Source organism: Ochotona princeps, chromosome 1, assembly GCF_030435755.1.
Source record: "Ochotona princeps isolate mOchPri1 chromosome 1, mOchPri1.hap1, whole genome shotgun sequence".
Taxonomy (NCBI): domain Eukaryota; kingdom Metazoa; phylum Chordata; class Mammalia; order Lagomorpha; family Ochotonidae; genus Ochotona; species Ochotona princeps.
Window position 1 is genome coordinate 11208169 of NC_080832.1, and position 26462 is coordinate 11234630.

The 26462-nt window shown below is 40.0% G+C and overlaps 1 protein-coding gene across 2 annotated transcripts in view; it reads left to right on the forward strand.

Annotated features, from left to right (window-relative positions):
* IPCEF1 (interaction protein for cytohesin exchange factors 1) overlaps positions 1-26462 on the forward strand; it is a 186483-nt gene that overhangs the window by 25266 nt on the left and 134755 nt on the right. Inside the window, exons 1-2 of one of the 2 annotated variants that reach the window (XM_058663308.1) lie at positions 3114-3376; positions 3672-3762. The exons of the other annotated variant lie outside the window; for it this stretch is intronic. The gene's annotated coding sequence lies outside the window, so the exon portion shown is untranslated. Of the gene's footprint in view, positions 1-3113; positions 3377-3671; positions 3763-26462 lie in introns of those variants that run through there. 2 annotated transcript variants of the gene reach the window in all.

A 26462-nucleotide genomic window follows, 5' to 3' on the forward strand; every position in this document is an offset into this window, starting at 1 on the left:
TTCAGCATTCTTTTTAGTCCTGACCACATCTTCTGTCTCCAGATCATCTCTGTGTAGAGTGGGACTCGGGGCTCTTTGCCGCTTCTGCCTTAACACCTGATCCTCCATCTCACTCAGATGTCCCTAGCAGTCTTTTAAACTGTTGCATTCTATCGGATAGAGCTCTCGGTTCTCTGATTCCCTAAGTTCGTTATCATCCAGTGTTCCTTCACAATGATTTCAGCACCATTTTCCTGGGGTTGATCCAACTTGCGATGTCTCTGCAGTGTCCTTTTGCCTGTAGGTTTTGTCTTCACATGTTATTGAAGCTTAAACATGCTTGCCATGGAGTTATTCCATCTTCTCTGGTCATTCTCACATCTTTTGGAGATTTTATGGAGAATTGATCAAGGCAATAAACTTGTTTAAATTTAATGTATAAAACCCATTAGGTTCTTGTGGCCAGAACCATAGCATAATAAGCTAAACTTCTTGACTGTGGCATCGATGATGGTTTGTGTACTAGCTGCTCCACTTCCTATCCAGCTCCCTTCTTGTGGCCTGGAAAAGCAGCCTGAAAAATTTTTTTTTTTTTTTAGGCAGAGTGTTTGTTGAAAGATTGTAATTTTAAAACTCTTGTTTGTATTCTGTTGAAAGAGAGGTTGGTTCCCATGGCTTTTTATGTGTATTTGTGGTAGGGGGGAGGAAGTGGTTTGCATTGGATCTCCTTTTGTCCCTTACTTTCCGCTTCAATTGGAATTTGCACCCATTGTTGTTGGTTCTTGGTGTGCTGTACTGAGGAAGATTATCCTGATGAGGAAGTAGTCTGGTGGGTCATATTGGATTTCATTTGTTACAAGCCCACATACAGTCTTTCACTTCCTCCTTTCCAGGAGACAGAGACTGTGCTGCTTGGGACAGAGGTATGTTGCGTTACATTTTACAGATGGAAACTTTTGGCTAGTTGTGTGTTAGTAAGACAGCCCGATAGCAGAGAAACCCAGAGTTGAGCCAGAAAGTGCTTTGGAGTTTGCAGAGAGAAGACAGAAATTCGAGCCTGAAATGGTCCTAATTTGTGCTCAAGGTGACAATTCGCTTTAATATCAGGGGATCTTTATTTGTTTTTATCATTTGCTTCCTTCTCTTTGAAGCCATTTGAATGTTTTTTTTAACACAGAGTTTGTGCAGAATTGGTTAGCACTCAAATGAGTAAACTCATGAAAAATAAGTAAAGACTACTTCATGGCTGATCTAGGAAGTGATGGAAAATTTATTGAAATGAACTGTTGCTTAAAAATATTTGCTTTATTGATATTTTTAGAAAGTATTTTGGAAATTTGTTCTTTTTGTGTCCCAGAAAAAAATAGAACTTGGGCTAGCATTTGTTTTGTGCAGTATGTTGTCTGGAGTTTTCCTTTTTGGTATTTTTTGGGATTTATGCTTGGTTGCTTTAAAGAAGGATTTTAATTGAAAAGTAAAAATTAATAATATACAAGTAGGTGTTTTTTATGATTTATTTATTTTTCTTAGAAAGGCAGATTTACAGAGAGGAGAGACAGAGAGAAAGATATTCTGTCCATTGGTTCACTTCCCAAGTAGCTGTAGCAGCTGGAACTGAAGCCAGGCCCTTCTTCTGAGTCTCCCACACGGGTGCAGGGTCCCAAGGCTTTGGGTCAACCTCCACTGCTTTCCCAGGCCACATGCAGGGAGCTGGATGGGAAGTGGAGCCGGGACATGAACCGGCACCCATATGGGGTCCTGGCACATGCAAGGACAGGAGTTCAGTTGCTAGGCTATCTTGCTGGGCCACTAACAGGTATTTTTAACATTACTATGCATTGCATCGATCAATTGAAGTACATACATTGATTTTCATTTATAGCTGATGATTGAATTATGTTTTAAAGCAATAACATCGAATGCTTCCATTACTTAACTTTTCCAACTGTCTAGAATGAAAAAGTAAAATGGAATCATCAACATCATTTGGTCTCACATCTCGTATTGTCAATATTATGTTACATTAATTGTAAATCTCCAAAGTGGAGAAATTTCTAATTCTGGAGAAATCTGGAAGCAGATTTGGTCAATTGATGTGCCAATGCATGCTTTCGTTGCAGAGCTCTGGGCAAGCTTAGTATTCACCAGACATACTTTAGAAATATTCTTTAGTCTGTCATCTTTTAACCAATATATGATTCTGTAAGTGAAACAAAACCTGAACAGTTGTAATTTTGCATCTTGTCACAAGCAACTCTAAAGCATGAAGATGTACTGGAAATGTTTACTTAGGACACCTAAGGGAATCCTATGGACCTGGCTGGCCTTTTGATTGTATTTGTCCTGAAGCGTCAGGACATAGCTTGGACGTAAAGCCTAGAGAATTTTGTAGAAAGAGATTGAGTTTAGTCTTAAACTTCAATTGGTATTGCATGAAATGAAAGCAGAGAGGTTAGGAATGTATAGTTGCAAGGAGAATAAAATCGGTAGCAGAAATCGATCCATGAGGAGTCACGAATGATAAACCTCTTCTCATTTCTTGTGCACAGTGCCTACACAAGCTATTATGTTCATTATTGTGTCAGTTCTAAAGAGCATGTTTCTGGAGTTATGATTGTATGTAAAACTGACTATACTAAATTTTATTTTAAGAAGGCACAACCAATGAGAAACATGTGTTATGTTGCAGTCAAAATTCTGTTACTGTGTTGAGTTGTGGCACAGCACGTGAAGTCACTGCTTGCCATCTTACATGTTCTGTGAAGTCTCAGCACCTCTGCTTCTAATCCAGCTTCTTGTTAATGTACCTGTGAGGTACCAGATGATGATTTAAGTGCTTGGGCCTCTGTCACTCATGGGGGAGGAGACCTAAGTTAAATCTCTGGCTCCTGGCTTGAGGCTGGTCCAGCCCTGGCAGTTGGAGGCTTTTGGGAAATGAACCAATAGATGGAAGATTTTTCTTTGTGTCTTTCCTTCTTCCTTGTCACTCTGATATTATTCAAGGTTTCAAAGATAAGATTCCTAAATATAGACTTATATAAAGTAGACAAAATGATAAACATTTTTTTTAAGTGAGAAAGTGGGGCTGCCACCATGGTGAAGTAGGCCAAGTCTCTTCTATGGCACTATTGGGCTTCCATTCTAGTTCCAGCTACTCCACTTCCAATTCAGGTCTCTGCTAATATCCTGGGAAAACAGTGAAGGATAGGTGATGGATTTGGGTTCCTCAAAGCACATGAGACTTGCAAGAGGCTCCTGGCTCCTCACTTCAGACCTACACAACAATCAATGTAGGTATCTGGGGATAGAACCAGCAAATGGAAGATCCCTGTATATCTCTCCTTCTCTTTCTATAACTCTACCTTTCAAACAAAACGAAATAAATCTTTTTTAAAAGGTAAGAAAAAGAGCAACCTTATGCATATGCATATGGGTTGCCCCATGTGGTGAAATACCTGGTTGGGCAAGAGGATTGCAGGGAGAGAGCAGTGGTGGGGAAGAGACAGTAGCTGTGTAGTGCCTGCAGCCATGGTCTATCGCCAGAGCTGAGAAGATCCTTCCCTAATTTAGGATCCTTCTGTGAGGAAGTGGGTAGTGTCCCTACAGGCATGAAGCCCCTGAGAATTTGGTGACACCTCCGGAAGTCCTTTGTGGAGCCTAATTTATGTATTTTCATGGTGTTCCTCCATTAGGTCCTGGATGAGGCTGATGCATTCCGGTCTTCAACTGGCTCATAAGAGTAGGCTGACTTACCTTCTGTAAGCAACTGTGAAGCCTCAAGAGGTGAGTTTAATTCTTGACAAATATTCAGATACCCTGTTTAACTACAGTAGGAATGCTAAGTAGCACCTGCTAGAGTCCCTTCCGTTTGCAATTTGTCAGAAGGAGAGCCTTCTTTCAACGTTTTTAGAAGAATTAGATTTCCTGGGGGAGATCTGCTATGTGTGGATTTGAGGATCTTTTGTACTTGGCCTAGATTGATAATATGTGCTATTTGATCTTGAGTTTCTGAATCAAAAACAATGTCAGAAGTGAGGAGGGGGTCTTCCATACAATACCTCAAGTAAACTAAAATTTAAAATGGCCCTGCTTGCCATTCTCATTCTGAGAGGGTGATAGCTATTGCCACGATGAGGTCTCTAGGCAAGGGTTAGCCAGGAATTTGAAAGGCCACAGTCAGCTTGTTCAACTTTACTCCATGCCAAGGCCTCCGGGAGGTGATGGAATGATAAGACTCCAGAGAGTGACTATCTGCTGAGTGACTTCAGACGCAAGACTCCGTTGTCACTCTGAAGTGACTTTGGGAGGGCAAAGCAAAGGATTATTTCTTTGAGCAGGTCTTTACACACATCTTGCATGCTTTTTGTTTGACTTGGGAAGGCTTCTGTGCATCCAATGAAAGTATCTATTTCTGAGGGCATATTAGTATAGTCTAATAGCTGGTCTTCAACTGGGTGTGTTCATTTCTACAGCAGTGGTAAGGGGTTGGGGTGCCAGGGGAGTGACCTGTTGTAACCACTGAGGTGATTTTGTAAACAGAGTTAGCAGAACCAAGTTACTTCCCATAAAATAGTCCACATTTCTTTCCTTCTAAATAGTCAAGAAACTATTTGCATTAGGGTTTCTTTTCCCAGTTAAGTAGACTCATTTGTTTCCTTAATAATCTTCTACTCAGAAATCCTTCAAGACATGATCTTAAGATTTTAAAATCCACCACCTATTGGCATCTTTAGTGTCAGTTTGTTGGTAAGCCCATTCTGTCTGAAGCACAGCATAGCAGGGGATTTTTTGCTGTCTCTATAGCCTGAGAATTAGATCTGTTTCTAAAATGTCCTGTGATGCAGCCCTTTTTGCTACCTTTTCTCTCACATGTTTGTTCTGCTGACGTGCCTGTCTTCCTTCTGCTTTCTTCTGAAGCATACGACAGACAGCCACTTCCAAAGTTTCAGTCCTGCCTGAAGGAGAGCCAATGTCTTTTTCTTAGGTTTAGTTGAAGAGTTCTTCACAGCCAGTAGGGTTCTTTCTCTCCAAATTGTTGCATGAGCATGTAACATGAACAAAGTATATTTGTAGCATGTGCAAATAGTAATTCTTGGGCCTTTTCCCAACTGTAAGGCTCTAGTTAAAGTCGTAAGCCCAGCGTTTGGAACTGAAGTTCCAGGTGACAATGTCTGAGTTTGCTACCTGAAGATGCCACACCATGGCATGTCTTATGTTTCTAATTCCTTCCTTTATGAAATGAGTGCTATCAGTAAGCCACTTGATGTCTGTGTGTTCCAGAAGTTTATCTTGTGGACCAGGCCTCCTATAATACACCTGCTCTATGGTCTTTGCACAAGAATGATTTAATTTCAGTACATTCTGTTGGCTAGTGAGTAGCTGAATTAAAGATTTGAATTACCCTGAGACTTATCTCAGGTGAGTCTGACAAAAGAGCTTGGTAGTTTATTAGGCTTTGTCTTGGACATTGATATATTGATCTGTGGTGTTCTCTCAGACCTGAGGTACCATTGCCTAGATCCCCAAATATCTTGCAGAAGTCTTTTACCAGCATGTTAAGGGTTTATAACCTGCAGGGGACACTGCCTTGCCTACGTTTCCAGTAAACCATCTCCCTAGGCTTTAGCAGGTGCCTGAAATACTTTCAGGAGCTGGCACCACTGAGTTTCTCCACATTGAATTCCATACCTGTAATCCATGCCACAGACTGATGCCAGGATTAAACTGAAGAATCCCAGCTCTTCTGACGTGGCAAGCACTGCAGACCTGGCTTGTGCCATGATGCAGGGGTGGAATCTTTATCTGACACCAAAAGCAGTTAATTCTCTGTTCTGGATGTGGAACTCCTGCCATAGATGGGAGTCCTGCCTGCTGATGTTCGATATGGTAACTAAGCCTCCCACCGACCATCAGGCCAAGCAGCAAGTTAAAAGATACATGGAAAGGTAAACACCTGAGTTAGAACCTGAACTGAGACCTAAACTGTCCATGCAAAAGCCGTCCTTGGTGGCTCAGAGGAAGAGATTGCCATAGGCACTAATTTCAGAAACCCGTTATAGCCACACTGCAGGCCCCTGAATATTATCAGTAGGTGGCCAAGAGTCAACATGGTTTTTCTCTGCATGACCGTAAGTAAGCATTCTCTTAGAACTGCTACTGCTGTTATTAGCAATAAAAATAGAAGCACCCAGATTTGTGTTTTAACAGACTTGCCTAAAAAACTCTTTTAAAGTGGTAACAACCCTTCCTTCAGTCTGAGTGACTGAAAGTGGGTGTGTATTTTCACTCACCTAACACATTCATTTTTGGAATTATGACCCCATTCTGATGACTTTAAAATCCTGGCTAGCTCACTAATATGATGCAGCCAAGGTTATATGAATATTACTTGAAACTTGTTTCACAGAAAGATAAGATTACCATAGCAACATGTATGAGGCGCACAAACTAATAAGAGTTGAGAAAGTGAGTACAAGAAGGCTTTCTGAATGGACGGGTGATCGGGGGTGGGGCAGGGGAGGTCCGAGGCCGGGGTGAGGTGGAGAGAGAAAGAGGGAGAGAGATCTTCCAGTTGCTAGTTTACTCCATAAGCGTGTGCAACACCTGGAGTTGGGCCAGTCCAAAGCCAGGAGCTTATTGCTTCTTCCGATTCTTTGGTGTGGTTGCAGGGTCTGAGGATTTGGCCATATTTCTCTGTCTTCCCAGACACATTAGCAGGTAGTGGAATCAAAGTGGAGTAGCCGGGACTTGAACTGGCTCCCACATGAGATGCCAACATCACAGGTGGAGGCTTAACCTATTTCTTTCAGCCTAGTTCTTTCAACCTACTTTAAACCTACATTCATCCTACTTTCTTCCAAGAAGCAACCATTGCACCCAGCTTGTGTGATATCCTACCCAAATGCCACATGCGGCATAAGTATATACATGGATGGGCATATATATATATATATATTCCTTCCAGAATGCCAAATGCATATTTAAGCATACACACATAAGTGCCTTTATTTATGGGTATATGTAGATGCACACACACATGCATATATATACATACATATGTAGCATATATTTCTCTATCAATTTTGGCATAGGTAGAGGCATACTATACACTGTTCTTCAATTTAATTTTTTACCTAAAATCTAACTTGTGAATATATTTTGAGAGTGTTCTATTCAATAGGAAGCCTTCTCATTGGTACTTAATTTTTCACTTCTTTGTGGCTGAACTTAACCATCTTTCATACATTCTTTAGCCAATTCTGTTGATTTCCTGTGAATTGGCTCTTGAAGGGTTTTTTTTTTTGGGGGGGAGGGAATCAGTTTTTCTATTGACTTAATGATCTTTTATTCCTGGTTTGTAAGAGGTCTTTATACATTAAGGAAAGGAGTTTATTGTCATAAGTGGTGAAATAATTTTCCCAGTCAATCATTTGCTGTTTGATTTTTATGTTATTTTTCAAGAAAGAAAAAAAAAAGCACAAAAACTTTTTTATGTGGTAGTCACCTTTGCTAATCTTTTTGGAATCTGGGGTTTGTGTATTATTTAGAAAAGTATGCTTATTTCCCAAGATTAACCGATTCTTCTATATTTTCTTTACACCCTTTAATGGTAGTATTTTATGTATGTAAACACCTGATTCACCTGCAATGTATTTGAATGGAGGTAGATTTCCTAGGTGATGTTCAGATTGCTAATGAGCTAAATCAGTCGTGCTCCCTTCCTGATCTGAAAATCCACTTGTTTCATATTCTAAATTTTAACGCGTTTAGACATTCATTGAGAAAGATGTAACTTGTTACTACTGAAATCTTCAAACTTACGAGAAAAGATAGAATAACAAAATGAAGCCCCAGTGGATGCATTAAACTTCAAAACTTTGGACATAATTAATTTTAGCTCTTCTACACATTTTTTTGAAGGATTCAAACTATTTCAGTTTTAGAATTTCTGAATATAACTGCTTTAGTTTGGGCTTTCTTCGAAGCAATTGGAAACAGATAATTAAATGCCAAGTCATTTATTGGCAAATATCCATTAGGAAATGAAAGAATGTGGGAGAAATGGAAAGGAAGTAGATCAACCACACAAAAAAACATGTTACCGCCACATCAGTTTAGTCCTACAGGGAATTTCTTCCAGGCAATGAAAGACACACTTAGTGATATATTGCTCCACACCAACCCCTAATAGAGTGAGGAACTCTAAGTTCTCATAAATGTAAATATCTGGTAGGCATTTGTGAGAGGCTGCCGGGCAGGAATGGTCGGGTAGCTGTGTGAATTCTTAGGACTTCTGGTTTGTTACTTGTGTGGGATTCTGTGGATCAAAGGGAGCTTCAGACAAAAGGACAAGAAAATGATATGAATTAAGGGCATATGGGTGCAGGATTGACAAAAATCCACAAGGGTCTCTTCAGAAAGCCTCAGCCACAATACAGTTTTCACAGCTAAAAAACATAGTCAAGTGCTCTAATAATATCAAATAGTCAATGGTTAAATTTCCCAATTGATTGTTTCATAGATGTGGTTTTGCTTTTTGTCTATTGGAACTAGAATTCAAGTGCAATCTATATGCTATGATTTCTAATAAATTATTTAAATTTATAGTTGCTTATCTCTTTTCAAAGGGCAGTTCTGAAGTATTGATTGTTACTGTTGTTTTGTTTGTTTTTTATTTTCAAGAAAAGCACGTAACAGAAAAAATAAAAGCATAAGAATTCTAGAGAGCCACGTAACATTCTTTTCCCAGGTTTTTTTGAGTCTGCTTCACAGAACGCCTATTTATATCTTTGACCATTTTTTGGTAGCATGTTAATTTTCCTATTAAGTATTGAGATAGCTTTATACACCCTGGTGTCACATAATTATGCGATTTGTGAATTTATGTGATTTTCTCCCAGAGAACCACTAATTTTTTTTTTGAAAAAATTTTAAGATTGATTTTATCTTTGTATTTGAAAGGCTGAGTTACAAAGAAAGGAGGAGAAACAGAAACAGAATCTTCTCTTTTCTGGTTCAATCCCCAAATGACTACAAAAGCCAGAACTAAGCCAGGTTAGCGTCAGGAGCTGGGCGCTTCCTTGAGATCTCCTCTACGGCCCAGGGGCCAAATGCTTGGGCCACCTTCGCTGCTTTCCCAGACGCACCGGCAGGGTGCTGGATCAGAAGTGGGACAGCCTGGGCTTGAGTTGGCGCCCACATGGGTTGCTAGAATTGGAGATGGAGGCTTAGCTTGCTATGCCAAAACCTGGTTCCCCAGAGTATCACTTTTCATTTCATTCTTTTCATGTGTCTTTCAGGAAGACGTTCTTCATGTAGATAACACCTCCTATGTTTTCATTTAGAAATTTTATAGATTCAAATCTATGACCCATTTTCAATTGATTTTGCACACACCAAAGTATAGCTCAAATTTGAACACTTTTTTGGGGGGCACATACATATGCAATTGTTTCAACACTATTTGTTGAAAAGATTAATCCTTTCCCTTTACGTTTCTTTGGATTTTTTTTTTGTCAGAAACCAATCAGCCATATACTTGTGGATTTTTTTCTGGTTTCTGTTTTGTTGACCTATTTGTCTAGCTACATGTCAAGCCACACTCTGTTGATCACTGTAGCAGTGTGATGAGCCTTGACTCAGAGATGTAAACGTCATGATTATAATTGCTTTGAGGTATTTTTTGTTCATTCTAGCTCTTTGCATTTTAAAATATAAAAATAGTAAATTATAACAGCTTTAAGATGTTTCTATAAATTATAGTCTTTCAATGTCTACAAAATGAAATGAGAGATCAGGCTGGAAAGAACCGACATGCTGGTTCATGTAATTTGTGCAGAAAATCTTCCCACTTGTTTAGATCTCATCCGATATTCTCAGTAGCTTTTCTGTGGTACTGATGTCCACATATTTCACCTTTTTCTCACACTTATCTCTGTCATATATTTCTGATGCTATTATAAGTGACATTACCTGATCATTTGTTTCAGTTGCTTGCCGTTAAAACACAGAAATGAAATTGTTATCTTCTATTTTGTATCCTACAATTTTATTCTTGTCAGTTCCAAAAGTTTACGTTTTTGTTTGTGTCCACAGTATTTCCATGCTAATAAAGACAGACCTTCTTCATTTCTGTGGAACTTTTATTTAGAATCCTGTGGGACATTTATTCAGCATCGGGTCTGATTGGATCTGTCATTACCGTGATGAATACAAGTGCAAGGAAGAGCTGCCAGCCCTGAGCTCCCGATCTTAGGGGCACACGTTCAGTCTTTCATATCGTGCATGCTGGCAGCTGAGTGCTCCATGGAGGTTCTCTTCACAGGCTGAGAAGCTTTCACTCTATTTTTAGTTTGCTGAGATTAATTTTTTTTATTTTGAATTTTGCAAAGTAGCTCTTCTGTCTCTATTGATAGGGTCATATGAATTTTCCAGCTTACTGTGTTAACATTGTGAATTTCAAATGCTAAGCCAAACTCGCATTCCTGGAAAATTTTCATTTAGAGTAGCAGTTTTATGTACTGTTGGACTGTTGCTCCTGCGTTTAGGAGGTATTTTTGTCTGTGGAATGTCTTTGGTTTGCTTGGTTTTGGTATTAGAGTAATGTCTGGTTTGTACTATGTGGACGAATGAATCAAGGAGTTTGTACATGCTTATACAGAAAAAGTCTTGGTGAAAATTCCACATGTACTTGAAAAAATGTGCATTTTGTTGTGGCAGAGTGGTGTGTGTTTTTAAAGATCAGTTATTTCAAAATTATTCTTTAATGCTTTCCTGCTAAATTTAACCATTATTATGAAACATCCCCTTTTATTTCTGGCAACGTGCTTGTTTTCCAAATATAGATGGTCTGAAATTAATACACCTTTCTTTGGGTTCCTGTTATCATGGTCTCCTTTTCATTCTTTCTCTTTTAACGTATTTATCAAGATTTTTTGGTGAATTTCTTTGTAGTTATGTGCTGCCTGATTTTTTTTTGATTTATTTTATTTTTATTAGAAAGTCAGATATACAGAAAGGAGGAAAGATAGAGGAAGAGCCACAACGGCCGGAGCTGTACCAATTTGAAGCCAGGAGCCTTTTCCAGGTCTCCCACGCAGCTGCAGGGTCCCAAGTCTTTTGGCCATCTTTGACTACTTTTCCAGGCCATAAGCAGGGACCTGGATGGGAAGTGGGGCTGCTGGGATTAGAACTGGTTCCCATATGGGATCTGGGCACATAAAAGGTGAGAACTTTAGCTGCTAAGCTACTGTGCTGGGTCTTGAATGATTTTTTTAAATGTCCAATTTGACAACCTTTATTTTTTTAAAAAAATTGGTGTATGAAACCATTTCATTTTAATTGTGATGATCAATATGGTTGATTTTCAATATACCATATTGCTGTTTGTTTTCTATTTGTCCCGTCTGAGTTTTTTTTTTTCCCTAAGTCCCTCTTATTCTGCCTACTTGTGATTAGGTGAACATTTCTTTTTGACTTCTTCTGATCTCCTTTGTGGGTTCATTATCCTCACTTCCCTTGTCTTCCAAGGGAGATCCTTAGCAGAGCTCTGGAATCCCTTTTTGAGCGGCTGCCTTTCTCTATTGCATCACCTGTGAATGCTGATTTGTTTGTCCATCCTGGCAAAATCCTCTCTGCTCAGATGGACTTCTGTACTCTCCCTGGGGTTCCCCTTGCTTCTTTGTTCTCGAAACTTCTATCCATGTGCTAAGCTGGGTCAGTGGTGGAGCCCACCTCACTAGCTTTCATCTCTCATGGATCAAATCTAATCTTTCCTGACTTCTAAGCTCATGAGAGCATTCTGTGTGATTTGACTTCTGCATGGTTATTATTTCAGATGGGGTGGTCTCTCTGCCTGTGTAGCTCTTCATATTGAACTTCACATGACAGAATCTCTTAGGTCCTACTTCAAAAGTTACCCCCTATGGTAAGTTTTACCTGATCTTCAGTCCAAATGCACCACCCAGTCAGCATCATGCCGTTTTGCTTCTTTGTCCTGGGTATTACTTTCTGAATTTTTTTCTGGATAATTCAGCTATTAGTTTGTTTTTGTATTCTTTGTGTTTCTAGACTATGTACTTTATGACACCATGGACCCTTTAGGTCCCGTTGTCTATGACTGAGACCTCCACCATTGTTTTACACATTGTAGGCATTTGATAGACATTAACTGAAATGCGTATGTCCCTATTTTATTAAACTATAAATTCTAGCATTCTTACCCAAAACATGGCCCAGCATCAGGGCTGATTCGCAGGCTTACTGGGCCATGCTGAAGTGAACGCAGAAACTGATAGGAATTATTTAGAAGCCATAGTCGATAGATTAATTTCATGTCTATTGAACTGTGTAATAAAAGATTGGGTCCTTTTAGTTTGTATGTCACTCATTTTCTCTGAACTTCTGTGTGATTTACAGAAGTATCAGTCTGTGATGGATTAGAATTAAAAGGCAAAACCAGCAGTCATACTGCAGATGGCTGGCAGATTCGAGTCCATATGCTATGTAGAAATGAACCCTGAATGTCTCAGATGACTCAAATACCAGGAATGGCAATTATTTGCCATCTAATTGTGAGTTAGATCAGAGTTTGTGCTTCTTCCTTGCACAGTGAGGGCTATGCACTAGGTAGGGTTGGTTACTTCCTCTTGTTTGTGCTCTGTGCTCTGAATGTAATTTGAGATTCACCTCCGAGAGGGGAAATATCTCCATAACTTGTTTAGGATTCTTATGTTAGAGGGTTTTTTTGGTTCCAATTCCTTCTCGTTTATTTATTGTTCAATCTTTTATTTCTATCAGTATGGACCCATGAATGGTTATCTTGAATTATAATCCCATATTGTTTTAAAATTATTTTTGGTTCACATTTTCCAACTTTGGCACTTGGGCACATTCTGGTTGGTGACATGTTATTATCCTTCTTATAGATTTTATGAATGCACATACCTGTATTAATGTGTTCATACTGCTGTTATGAAAATGCTAGAGAATGGATGATTCAAAAAAGAAGCATTTTCTTGTCACAGTTTTGGAGCGGGAAGTCCAGGATCAAGGCCATGAAAAGTTTGTTGTCTGATGAGGGCTGCTTTACGGTTCAGAGATGCCACCTTGCCATTGTGTGTTCGCATGGTGCAAGGGGTGAGGAAGTGTTTAGGAATTAAGGATTTATCCCCATTCATGGGGCACAACTCTCAAGACTTCATCACTTACCAAAAGACGATCATCTAATATCATCATGCTGGTATTACACCTTTTTTTGCAGTGTCAGAGTAGTAATCCAAAGGTAACACTTCTTCGCTTTTTATTTCTGTTTGAGAAATACAGGAACTTAGGAAGTGTCTCTTTGAGGGTATAGTGTGACAGTGAGTTTTCAGCAAGTTAAGAGGTAAAGAGAATGTGTTTTTAATCCTTGAATATCTGATAGTTGAGTTTGTTGAAGTAAACTGACACTAAACAGATTAGCATGTGCAAGTAGGCTAAGGAGCCACACATAATATGATACTAAAGTAAGATCCAGATGGTTGGAGCACAATCGCCCTCTTCTTGGAGGAAACGGAAGTGGAGAATTTAGGCAGTTTTAGAGGAAGAGTCAATAATTTGAATTTCCAAGAGAGATGGATACAAACGACAGTAGCCTTAGAGCATGTCCTCTGGGTCCTGTTGAGGTGGGGACAGTGAGAGGGCGGAGCTGCGCTGTGAACAGGCTAGGTGGCTGGAGAGGTCGGGCTCCCAGGTAAAAGCTTCGCGAGAGAAGTTGACGTTTGTGAGCAGGCATGGTGCTGGCCTTTGGTTTCTCCTCTTGGGTTTAGTTCTCTCTGGGTAAAGCACTTGCAGGGAAGGAAGCCAACGTAACAGCCTCTCTTTCAGAACAGCTCTCCTGTCAGGAGATGGAATAGAGACTGACTACGTGGCAGCTTACAAGCCTTCTCAGTTTCTTTTAATACAAAATACTCAGGATGCCACACTGACATATCTTGGAGTATCATTTTTTGCTGAGCCCCAGCCCAAACTGGTAAATTTAATAAATTCGAATTAATATGTCTGAAGGCTTGGTGTCATTCTTTTTTTTTTTTTTTTAACCAGGGTGATGAGGATTAAAAATTTTAAGACTCCTTTAAAGATGCTGTGAAATTCATGTTAGAGCTGAATTTGCTAGACTTTTAAACTTTTCCTCAGGGTTGGTGAGCTCTATTGTAATCATTTGAGTCTCATCTCCTTTTGTTTTCTCCAATGACTTTTTCTCTAGAGCGTAATGAGCTGTGAAGTGGCTAAAAGGTAAACAGGGGAGGGAAAAGAAAACAGAGCTTAAATTGGACACAAATTGGGAGAAACAAGTCTCAAATAGTTGAAAATAAACCTTCCTTTTTGTGTCTTCGATGAAACTGAATACCGTCAGTCTAGGATTCAGAATTCACTCAAGAGTTTGTTTTTGTTTTCATTCCTTTTCACTTTATTTTGTCATCGTTTATTCAACAGCCCATGAATAAATATGAGAAAACAGAGTTGGAGATTGAAACTCAGAAGCATGAAAGTCAGATGAGATCAATTTATCCTCAGCTAGTGTTCTGCAGGGAAAATTCTCATGGCCTAGCGATGCTTTGCATTTCTGGAAAAAACAACAGCTTAGTCTAAAGGACGGTCTCTTAACTAGACAACTGTTAAGAGACATCATTGCTTGATTTGACATTTTGGGTACATAGAGATGACTACAGGACGTCTTGAAAGACAAGATTGTATTTGTTTACTTATTTATTGTTGTATTTGCACAGCTCATGTTTGAGCTGTGACATGTGAGCACGGGAGAACTTGAGGTGTGTTGAAGTCAGCGGGCAGTGCATTCAGCTACAGACTCACCTGTTAGTGCCTCTGGAGGCTTTTTGTTCCCTTAATGGAAATAGAAACATTTCCCCACCTTATCTCAATGGTGTTTTGTGCTTCTCACACGGACACAAAGGAGAGTAGAGGCAGGCTTTGGTTCCGTGTGAAAGTGATGATTACCCGAAAGAGAAAAACCCTGAAGCACAGGGAGGAGCAGGAGAAGGGAAATGCCTTGGGCGAGGCCCCTTTCTGTTGTGTTTACATAGACAACATGTCAGCATAAGGGCAGAAACAATGTTTTGTGCAAGTACGTTAAGAAAATGTTTACTAAGCATGTTTTTTTTAGCCCTGCCGTGATGCAAGACAGATGTGGATGCTGTTAAGTCACATCAAACAGAGATTGCCTGTGTACCCCTTGCATGTGTGTAAATATTTAACTAGAAAAACAGAAATATGCGAGTGGTCTGCAAGCAGGAAGTTACAAATTATGAGTTTGAAATTTACCATGTGCGACTCATGAGCTGAGATAAGTAAAACCAAACAAAAAGACTTGGCGAGTTTCGTAAATAATTCAAGTTGTTTTGGCAGGGGGGAGAAAGGGAAAGGATTCGGCCATTTTCTTACGCTTCAAGCACAATGAGTACGTGTACTTATAACCAGAGTACCAAGAATCAGATGGTAGGAATCTAGTTATATGTTTTCATCTGAGGTATGAGTTATCACCTTATACAAGCATAATTATTGTGTGTCGTTAATTAGGCTACCAAGTCAGCACATACAGGAAAAAAACCACATATGAGAATACATCAGAAAGTTCCTGGAAAATGGAGGGAAGAAAGGGAGGTTTGGGTGGGAAATATGATTATATTCTTAAAACTATATATGAAATACATGAAAATTTTCCCTTTAAGTAATTTTTTAACAAAAGAATAATTCACTTTGGTGCAAGGAATTTTGAAACCTGTATGTATTTTCTTCATAATACGTTTTTTGTATCTTCTTGAAGACTACTTGCATGTGCAGGTTTACCTTTGAAAGTCTCTCTAGACTGTGTCTTCTTCACAAGAAGAATATATAGTTTGGTAATGTGCCAGAAATAATCCTCATATCTTTGGTAGGTTTTGGCTCATGAGCTTGGCTTTTGTTTATGGCCCAGTAGAGAACAACGCAATTACTAACATTCTGTTCATATTGTTTGGAAAATATGCTTGAGTACTTTATTATGTTACTGGAAAATGGGTGGGTGTTTGGTCTACTGGTTAAGTCTCCATTTAAGATCCTGGCATCCCCCTGGATGGAGAGCCTGAGTTTATGTCAGTTCTGCAGATGGCAGCTTTCTGCTTCTGCCCATGCTGGATGGCAGCAGTGGCCAGGTCCCTGCCATTTCTCTGGAACACCTGATTGGAAGCTCCTGGCTCAAGCCGAGTCCTGGTCCTGCTATCATGAGTGTTTGGGGTGTAAGCCAACAGTTGGATACTCAGTCCACCTTTGACCAGTGTCCCCAGAATGCAATTCACTAACACACCCCTGAATGCCTAAACCCTGGATTTCCACACCTCAAAATCTTTTCCCTGGTGAGCCTCCACAACCAACTGCAAATCCAAGGCCAAACATACGCTCAGACACTACACACAACCCCACTCTGTTCAGAGTGGTTGTAACAGCTGACCCGTAGCAGAATAAAGTAGCTGAATATGAAAAAAAGAACATATTCATGAGTTCTGCTGCTTTTCTCCCAGCATCTTTTTAAACTTTTGCCTTTTAGGAAGGATGCATAATCATATATTATTGTTGTTGATTTTCTGAATGATTCATTATGTCAAGAACTCTTTAAAGTGTTTGTTATCCATAGATCGATCTTTTGTCTAGTGTACAGGTAGGTCTTTTGCCCAGTTTTAATTTTTTCCTTCATTTTATTATGAAGTTAGAGGAATTCTTTATAGTCTGTATATAGTTTGTTAAATATGTCTTAAATTTAAAACATAGTTACATACATGAGTGGGGGGAGAGACAGAGAGAGTGAGAGCGAGAGAGAGGAGCAAAATGGCTGCAGTGGCTAGAATTGGACAAGTGTGAAGCCATGAGCTTCTTCCAGGTCTCCCAGGTGGGAGCAGGAACCCAAGAACTTGCCTTCCCCTACTGCTTTCCCAGGTCATTAGCAGGGAATTGGACTGGAAGCAGAGCAGCCAGGACTTGCACTGGACCCCACATAGGATGCTGGCACCGCTGTGAGAGACTTAACCTGGTGTCTCACAGCAACATTTTCTCTCAGTCTGTGGTTTGCTTATCTTCAAATTTCACTTTTGAGCAGATGTACAATAGTGTTATTAATAATATTTCTTCATGGATTGTCTCTGAATTTTTTGCTCACTTGCTTCTACTCAACTGTGAATTTGTGTACCCTTATGCCAGTTTCACGCTGTTTGGATTGCTATGGTTTCATTATAATTTCTGTTAGTCTTGCTTATCCATCATTTGCAGTTTGTAGATTAGAGGGTGTAGAAATCTTTTGCAAGATTTATACATAAATATTTTATTCATTTTAAGGTATTGTAAAGAATTAGAAAAATTTATTTGTCTGTTTGGAAGGGAACAACACACCGAGAGAGAGACAGCGAGAGAGAGAGAGAGAGAGTGAGAGAGAGAGAGAGAGAGAGAGCGCTTCCATGCACTAGTCCTCTCCCGAAAGGGCCGGACCAAATCAAGTATAGGAGCCTGGAACCCCATCTGGGTCTTTTACATGGACAGCAGGGACCCAACCACGTGGGCTACTTTTCACTGCTGTGTCAGGTACATCAACAAGAAGCAGAAATACTGGGACTTGAGATGGGTCTCCTGTTTGGGAAGCTGGTGGCTCCAGTGGCACTCCACTCATTGTACCACCATAACAGTGGTGCAGGGGTTTGTGTTTGAGATTTCATTTTCCATTTGTTTATGACTGGTAAGACAGACTATTACTTCCTTTGTACCCAGGCTCTGTATTAGTCAGCCTTCATTGTTATAGCTCTAACACCTGAAAGGGGCTTCTTGGGAGGCATGTGGTTGTTTAGCGGGTCACTGTTTGAGACTGGGCAGCCCCCTTAGGCTGCTGTCTGATGAAGGCTGAGAATGATGGGGTCGATGCAGAGGGACACTCCTACTGAGAGCAGCAAGCAGAGAGGCACAGGATGTACACTCAGCCTATATGACCAGCTGTCGGTGAAGACTCACCTTCCCAGGGCATGCCCCCAATGGTCAGAAAACCTCCGATCAGTTCTACACACTGGAGGCCGTGATAAGATTAAGTATTCATCTGTCAGTCATTAACTAAAGAACTTGGAGCCTAAATGAGTGCATGAACTTGGGAGAGCCAAGTTCAATCCATGAAAGCCTCTTTTTAAGCTCTTCAGTGGAGACTCTATCCCTGGAGCCTGTCTGGGAATACAAGCGAACTTGCTTTATTTTTCCATTTTAACTCTGGTGTTGACTTATTCCTCTTGGGTCATTGGGCTGGGTAAGCCTGCCAGAACGGTTCTGACCAGAAAAGGTAAGGGTCAACGTTGCCTAGCTACGGCTGCCATTAGTCGGTGTGGTGTCAATCTTTCACCATCAAGTCTGACGCATCAGCACCTCTCAGACTGAAGCAATTTCCTCTTTGCTCGTTTCTATTTTGTCACGAAGGAGAGTCAAGTTTGTGAAATCTTTTCTAATTCCACTGAAGTGATCACATGATTTTTTACTGTTTTGTACATGTATAAACTTCTTTTGATTGGGTTTAAGCGTTTAAATTTACTTTCCTGAAATGCATTTCCCTTTCTGTATATTACTTGGCTTCATTTGCTAATATTTTAGTAAGACTTTCATGCCAGTGTTAATGAGGGTTATTTATGTCTATTATTCTTTTCTGATAATTTTCTTCTCTAGGTTTGAGATTTGCTAGTCTCCTAAGAATAGTTTGGAAGTATACATTATATATTTTACTGCAACATAGAATTAATAATTATCTCCCTCACAAGGTTATTTTGAGAATTAATCCTTTACAAGCATGGATGATAGACTTATCTATATGTACAAATGTTACTGTTAGGTTAGAATACAATAATAGTATTCTGTTAAATAAAATTTTGTATTCTGACATATCTAAGCTATGGTACCAGTATCTGTTATTTTATTTGACATACTTAATTGGAATATAATGTATTTGGCTCCATGGCAAAATAAAAAATAAATTGATATGGTCTACTTTTAGTCGAGATTCATTATAATTATAGGAAGACTCAGTGTGGAGTCCAAGGTTTACTTTCAAATGTTAAAAAATTGTCTGCAATATAGCTTTGCATTAATATTTAAGTGCATTTTAATCCTTCAAACTGGTGGCCCCTAAAGAGGGGGATTGGTGGTAATTATCCACCAATGTATTATCATACTCAGTCATATTTCTCTCCACCCTTGGTTTTGGAAACTAAATTCTAACTCTATTAACAAAATGCCTATAATTGTGTATATATATACACATATATATGTACATATATATGTATGTATTCTAGAATTATCAGGAATCATGCTTATTCTTTCAAAAAGCTGGTGCTTAAAATATATCTTTCTTTGAAAGTGAATGTGTCTATCCAATTTTGTCTACCGCTCATTTTAGTAGAAGCCCTTTATGCTATTGTGGGTACGTTTCCTCATGTAGGAGGAGCCATGTGAGCAGAGGGAGGCCTGTCCGTGGTTACGCATAAGAAATGTGATAGCTTCTTGCCAGAGACTGGAAGAGCCAGAGAAAAAGAAGGAAGCTGCTGGGGAGCAAACGGTGCCTTCTTGGGAGAAAAGGAGAGGGCCGACCTAGCTATGCTTTCCTGAGTGCCAGCTCAAGGAGGGCTTACAAATTTGCACATTTTGATTTTGTGTCTATGTTTCTGGATTTTTCCATTAATTCCTCAATAAGTATTCACTTAAAGAATCTTCTGGACTGGCGTTGTGGTGTAGCAATCTAAGCTGCCACCTGAGACACAGAGCTCATATTATTGAAGTACCAGTTCAAGTCCTGGCTGACCCACTTTTGATTCAACTCCCTGCTAACGTGCCTGGGAAGCAACAGAAGACAGTACAAGTAATTGTACTCCTGCACCTATGTGGGAGAACTATATGCAATATGAGATTCCTGACTTTGGCTTGGCCTAGCCCTCACCATCACAGGCATTTAGGGAATAAACTAAAGGGTGGAAGATCACTTTCTCTCTCTGCCTTACAAATAAATAAAATGATTTTTTAAAAAATTCAAATTTGATTACATCTTCTCTATTTGAAGACAGAAAAATGAGTATCCCATGCTCAAAACAGGCTTGCACTATGAGCATCCGAGGTTAGTGAGGGTAGATCCATAGAACTGTGACAGATGCTATGTAAGATTTAGGAACTGTGCTCCTCTTTGTGGGCCTGTCCCTTCCCCATCTGTGACCCTTGTCACAAAGGACATTGACTTACAGTCTCACACCTTAGTTTTTCATTTTGACTTAAGTTTTTAGTCATACTCAGAATGAAGTTTTTGATAAAACATACATATTTATTTTGAAATTCAGAGTAAGAGATAGAGAGATAGAGAGAGAGAGAGAGAGGAGTGATGCCATTCACTGGTTGATTTCCCAGATACTGCAACAGCTACCAGCTCAGGGTTAGGCTGAATGCAGGGTGAGCTTCACCCGGGTTTCCCATGTGGGTGACAGGAGCCCAACACTTGATATATCGTCTACTATTTTCCCAGACAAGTAACAGAAAACTGTATCAGAAGTGGAGTAGCTTAGACCTTAACCTGCACCCATATGGAGATTCAGCCTGGCAAACTGTGGCTTTCCTTGATTGCTCCCTGAAATAAAGATCTTATAACTGAACACCATGCTGTATATCTGGACTACTTGTAAGTTACTGTATTCAAGCTAATAAAGCAGCTTTTGTTAGAGAAGTCCCTAGACTTTAGTATTTAGAAGATCTCCACATGCTACCCCCAACACTGTGCCTCTGCTTTTCAAGGACTCTCTTGTTCTCTGTAGAAATATCACAGTCATAGGAATGCTCTGTGCCACATTGCATAGAAACACCCAAAAATATTTGCCAAGTGCCAAGATGATTAATTGATTAGGGCACAGGGTGAGCAAATACATTCACTGTCCCTGTTTCCTCAAGGCTTTCCATGTAACTGAGATGACAGATGCTAATGAAGGCCTAATTGCAAAGTGGATGGGACCCTGAAGGCTGCGTACTTCATTCTCTGCCTCTCAAAAACAAGCCTATTTCCAGAAGAGTTTTTCCTTGAGGTATTTATGGAGTACAAAACACTTTCAAGAATTGTTTCCTTTGATGGTGTTGATGTGATCTTTTTTTGTTTTTTGTAAAATGAAGAACTGTTTAGATTCCTGTAGTTTTCATGTAAAGACTTCAGATCGACTGGTAAAATGATCAAGAGATGTGAGAACTCAGTTGGAAACAGTAATTAGCACATCTCTGAACTTTTCTTTAATGTTAGAAGAGGCAAATAAATGTTTAGTATACCAACACGAGAGAGGAGATATTTCAAAAAGTAAAATGATAGCAGGTGTTTCGGTAAGGTAGTTAAGATGCTTCTAGGGACGGATGTATCCAATAATGGAGTAACTCGGCTTGAACTCCAGCTCAACTCTGTTACCAGCTTCCTGATAATGTACAGACTATAGGAATCAGCAGGTGAAGGCTCAAGTGGTGGTGTTTGTGCCACTCATTTGGGATACCTAGACTGAGTTCCTCGCTCCCGTTTGGCCTATCCCAACTTCCGACGTCGGAGGCATTTGCAGCAGGGAGTGAATCAGGACAATAGAGCTATCTCACTCTTCTGGATACCTGTGTCTACCTTTCTTTTTCGGTAACAATGATTTAAAAAATCAGCATGAAGAAAACAAAGGAAATACTTTCCAGGTAGACTGGTCTTATTTTTGATTATTCTGCCCTTAGTGTCCTTGTAGGCAACATATTAAGTATGTATGTTTACATATTCCTTTGTACTTCTGTTGATTGGCTCAAACATCTGTACCCATAAATACCAAATACCTCTGCGATTTTTTTTTAAATTTTTTTTTTGAAAAGCAGATTTACAGAGAGAAGGAGAGATTGAGAAAAATCTTCCATCACTGGTTCACTGCCTAAATGGCTGTAATGGCCAGCGCTGGGCTGATCTGAAACCAGAAGCCAGGAGCTTCATCCAGGTTTTTCAAGTGGGTGCTGCGTGCCAACATTTTGGGTCATCCTCTACTACTTTCCAAGACTATATGCAGGGAGCTGGGGGGTGGGGGTAAGTGATGTGGATGGGACACAAAAATGTGCCCATATGGGATGCCTGTGCTTGAAGGGGAAGGATTAGATAGTTGAGCGACTGTGCTGGTCTGTCCACCACTATTGTAAGAACTATTAGGAACACAATCATAGTGTCCAGTTTGATTCTTCCCTTGTTATTTATGTCAACATTTTCTCCTGACTCCATTTTCACTTTATTATCACTAAGGTGAATAGATAATATTTCAAAGACTTGTGTTATGACAATCAAAATGAAAACAGATGAATGATCGTTTGACCAAAGTGAATGAGTGTGAATGGTTATGACTGACAGCCAAGAGCAGGATAAGCTTCCTTTCTTATACCTGGAGGAAGAACCATGTTGAAGTGACCCCACCCATCTTGTGGGGAAGGGGCAGGAACAACAGGGCCAGAGACAATGTTTGGTTCCTTGGGGTTTTATTTCTTATACATAAACTTACACTTCATTTGCATACACTTCTTATGCATAAACTTACACTTCATTTTGGAGTTTACTTTCTCACATGAAACCACACTGACTGGAACAATGATAAATTTAAACAGAGTTTGAGGTTAACCAAAAACACTTTTATTTAGCAGATATGGCAACATGACAAAAGCAAAGGAAAATTTGTCAAATATCCAATTAAGTAAACTTTATTAACCTTTTAAAATGTTCTGAAGGCACAAATTACATACTGCTAAAACTAAATACAATAAATCTATCCCCTTAGATATTTAAATACCATTGAGAGTCCTCTTGGATTCTTTAGATTTGTTTGGCATAGATTCATTATATGATAAATGAAAACGTATCTTCAAAAATAGCCCACATACAATTTTTATCTTTAATTGAGCAGTAAGTTGTTTTTATTTTTAAAAATGAATATGTGAGCTAATTTATTGATAATGTACAAAATAGAGTAAAGGAGTTGTTCCATGAGGAGACAAGGTAGAGAAGTGCTTACAGGTAGAAGATTAGCTAGTTGAGTCATTACACCAGCCATATCTTCATCAAGATATGAAAAACAAAATTCTAAAAAATATTATTTGGATAACACATTTAAAATTGTATCCATTCACATTGTACATGACATTTTGAAATATGTATGCCTTGTGAAAGGCTCAATTAAGCTAATTAACTAATGCATTGTATTACCTACTTATCATTTATGTTATGAGAACACTATCAGTTTTTCTCCTTCAGAAGTTGTTGCAAACTATCACCAGGTTGTACAATAAATTGTACTTATTATTCTTATCCCACTGGAATTTCATATTCTTTAGCCATATCTCCATAACTTCTCTCTTCCCACCAACCCCTAGTAACAACCATTCTATTCTCCTCTTCTCTAACTTTTTAGAATTCGCTTAATGTGCTTCTTGTTGTTAAAAAAAACGGCTTCTCAATTACGGAAATGTATAGTGATGGAGTACTGGGGTCTATCATATACAGTTGTGGGGGTATAATGGAACAAGCATCCCAGCTTCCAGACAAAAGATGGATTCCCAATGAAACTGTTGGACATGTGCAGACAATGGGATGCTGGCATGTCTGACATTGTACCAGCAATGTCGGGGTACACTTAAATAAGAGACTGATAGAACTATGATTCCTTATAAAGGACTTCACCATTGTAGTAAGATGGGGAAAATCTGGTCCCAGCCTATACAAAATTGTACCATATATTTCAAAATTCAAAATAAAAATGTATTAAAAACTTTATGATGAATTTTCAGAATTCTGTATCTCTCATTTTCTCGATGTCCCCTTCAGTTAGTTCTGAGGGTGGCTGAAACTTTTGTTCCTTTGCAGCAGAGTCTTCATAATATTTGTTGTGCCTCTGTATCTTCCTTTGCTCTTGGTCATTGCAATGCTGGTTAGCAGGTTCTTCTCCTCAGGGCAGGCTTCTAAGCTGCGTCACCCACAGGTCTACAGTTCAATTTTATTGATTGGGTTTGGTGCCTGGTTCTTCATTTATTGTCACTTGTGTCACTCCCTGTCACGATTTTCAGGCCTGGGCTCTGGTGCTAGGGTTTATCACAGGCTCCTCCACACCCCAGCTCCTGGCTCACCACTCTTCAGCTTCTGTGATCCCACGCTGTGGCCACACCCTTGTCTATACAGCCTTACTCTCACTTTCAGTTCAAACTGCCCAGGATTAGGGAGACACCAGTTGCCCTAAATAACTGTTGTTGGGGGTTCTGACCTATGGAAACCTCCTGGCCATTAGTTAAGGGCCTCCTGGACCTGTATTTGTCTTTGTCCACCATAAAATGGTGCTTGACTTGACACTGGTGGAGTTCTGGGTCTTTTGGCCATTAGGTCTGGGGGTTACCCAGACCCACCATGAGTGGAACCTGCAGCATGCGAAGTTGGCACTGTTTTCCCTGTGGGATCAGTGCAATGTGCTGAACCAGAAACAAGGCCACTCTTGCCTATGATTCAAGTTCCACAGCCTATGCCCCGCTGTACAAAATGGTACCTGATGCAGCACTGGTAGGGGTCTGGGCTGTGAGATCCACCCGATTTCTGCACTGCACCTTGGAGTCTGCTGCTCTGTCTCTGCTCGTGGTTGGGTCAAACGAATCAGCAGGATGGGCAATGGTTGTGTTCACCTCCTGAACTACCAGTGAACTCACTTTCCCGTCTGGCTGCCACTGGAGCTCTGGCTGCTGGTGGAGTTCAGCTTGCTGCTTGCTGATTGCTGATGGGTTGTCTGCTCACTGCAACACCACTCACTGTCACTAGTACGTCTTTGTGTCCAAGGGTCTCCAGGTACCCTTTGCCATTGGCCTGTTCTCTGTCTTTTCCTGGAATTTGCCCTCTGTGCTTCATCCTGGCTAATGATTTTCTGCCAGTTTAAACCTCTGTGCACCCTGTACTACCGTCTTGTCTTCCTCGCAATTTTCTCATGTATCTTAAGGTGTTAACTGACACACAGAGAAGTGAGTACTCATTTCAGCAAGCAGTGACCTTCCCTGTGTGTCCCTTTATAAAACTTTGTCATATAAGATGACAACATGTTTTGTAAGGGAGTTCCTTTTTTGAACAAACAGATGTTCAAGTTTATGTTTTTCCAAAGAGAATCACAAAAGCCAAAATGTCCACCCTATTAAAAATTTATTTGGAAGGTAGAGAGAAAGAACAAAAGAGAGGAGCTGAGCCTAACGAGGTAGGCTAACAGAAGGATTCATCTCTGAACATCATTATGGGACGAATCATGTCACTCTTATTACATCTGGTTAAACTCTAAACCCAGTATTTTAGAATGTGACTGTAATTGGAGATGGGCCTGTAGAGTGGTAATTATGTTAAGTGAGATAGTGTGGGCCCTTAGCTGGACCTGCTGACACTATGATCTCCTTCTCTGGCTTCCGAAATTGTGGGAACAAAATATGTATGACTTAAGCTCCTCAGTCCCAGCAAACCAAGACAACACCTTGTGGGAAACAGCCCACAGAGAGACAGCAATGCAAAGGTGGATTTGAAATGGTATCTGTAGGTGGTGGTGGTGGTGGTGGTGGGAATGGTGAGGTCCAGAAGCAAAGTGAGATTTGGAGTGTGCCCAACAAGAGATTCAAGTTGAGTGCATGTGGAGTGGGAGGACTCTGTGCATGTAAGGGCTTTCCCTGTTCCAGTTTCAGTTCAGAAGAAGAGATCATTAGGAGGCACCTGTGGGAGAGCACCTGGTTGATCTCCATGCTGTACATCTTCTTGTCCTCGTTTGCAGATTTCCGGAGGCAGGACTGAATGCATTGACTCTGAACCCTTGTGCAGAGGATGTCATGAGCTTTAGATTTCCGACTGTGAGGAAGTGAAAGGACTCTGTCGTACCGTTGCACTCTCTCCCAAGGCCATTTTGTCTTTAACATTTCATATTTTTCAGTCATTAAGGGAAACCTGTTTGCATGAGAGGATGAGGAACAAGATTCTGCATAGAAAAGCACAGCATACTATCAGTATATCGTGAGAAAAGTCGGAGTAGCGAAAGCTATTTTGGGTGCTATGGAAGGCTTCCTCCAGGGAGGTGGTAGACTGAATGGGCACAGGGAAGGAAGTTAGGGAATGTTTCCCTAGGTTCAAACAGAACAACAGAAATGGGGAATTATTATTGATTTTATTTTTAATCAATGAGATGTGATATTTGTGTAAAATTAATCTAATTATGTGAGTAGCTATGCATAGGACAGACAGTTTCAGAAAGAGTCAGAAGGCGAAAGTAAAAGTAGAAAAGGCAGGAGGCCTGAGTGATTGCTGTGAAAGGGGAAGAACACATGGCTGAAGAATCTGCAGCTGAAATGACTGACTGCGTGGGTATAGTCGCTGAAGCAGAGCAAGGCCAGACAACCAAACAGCAGCTGCC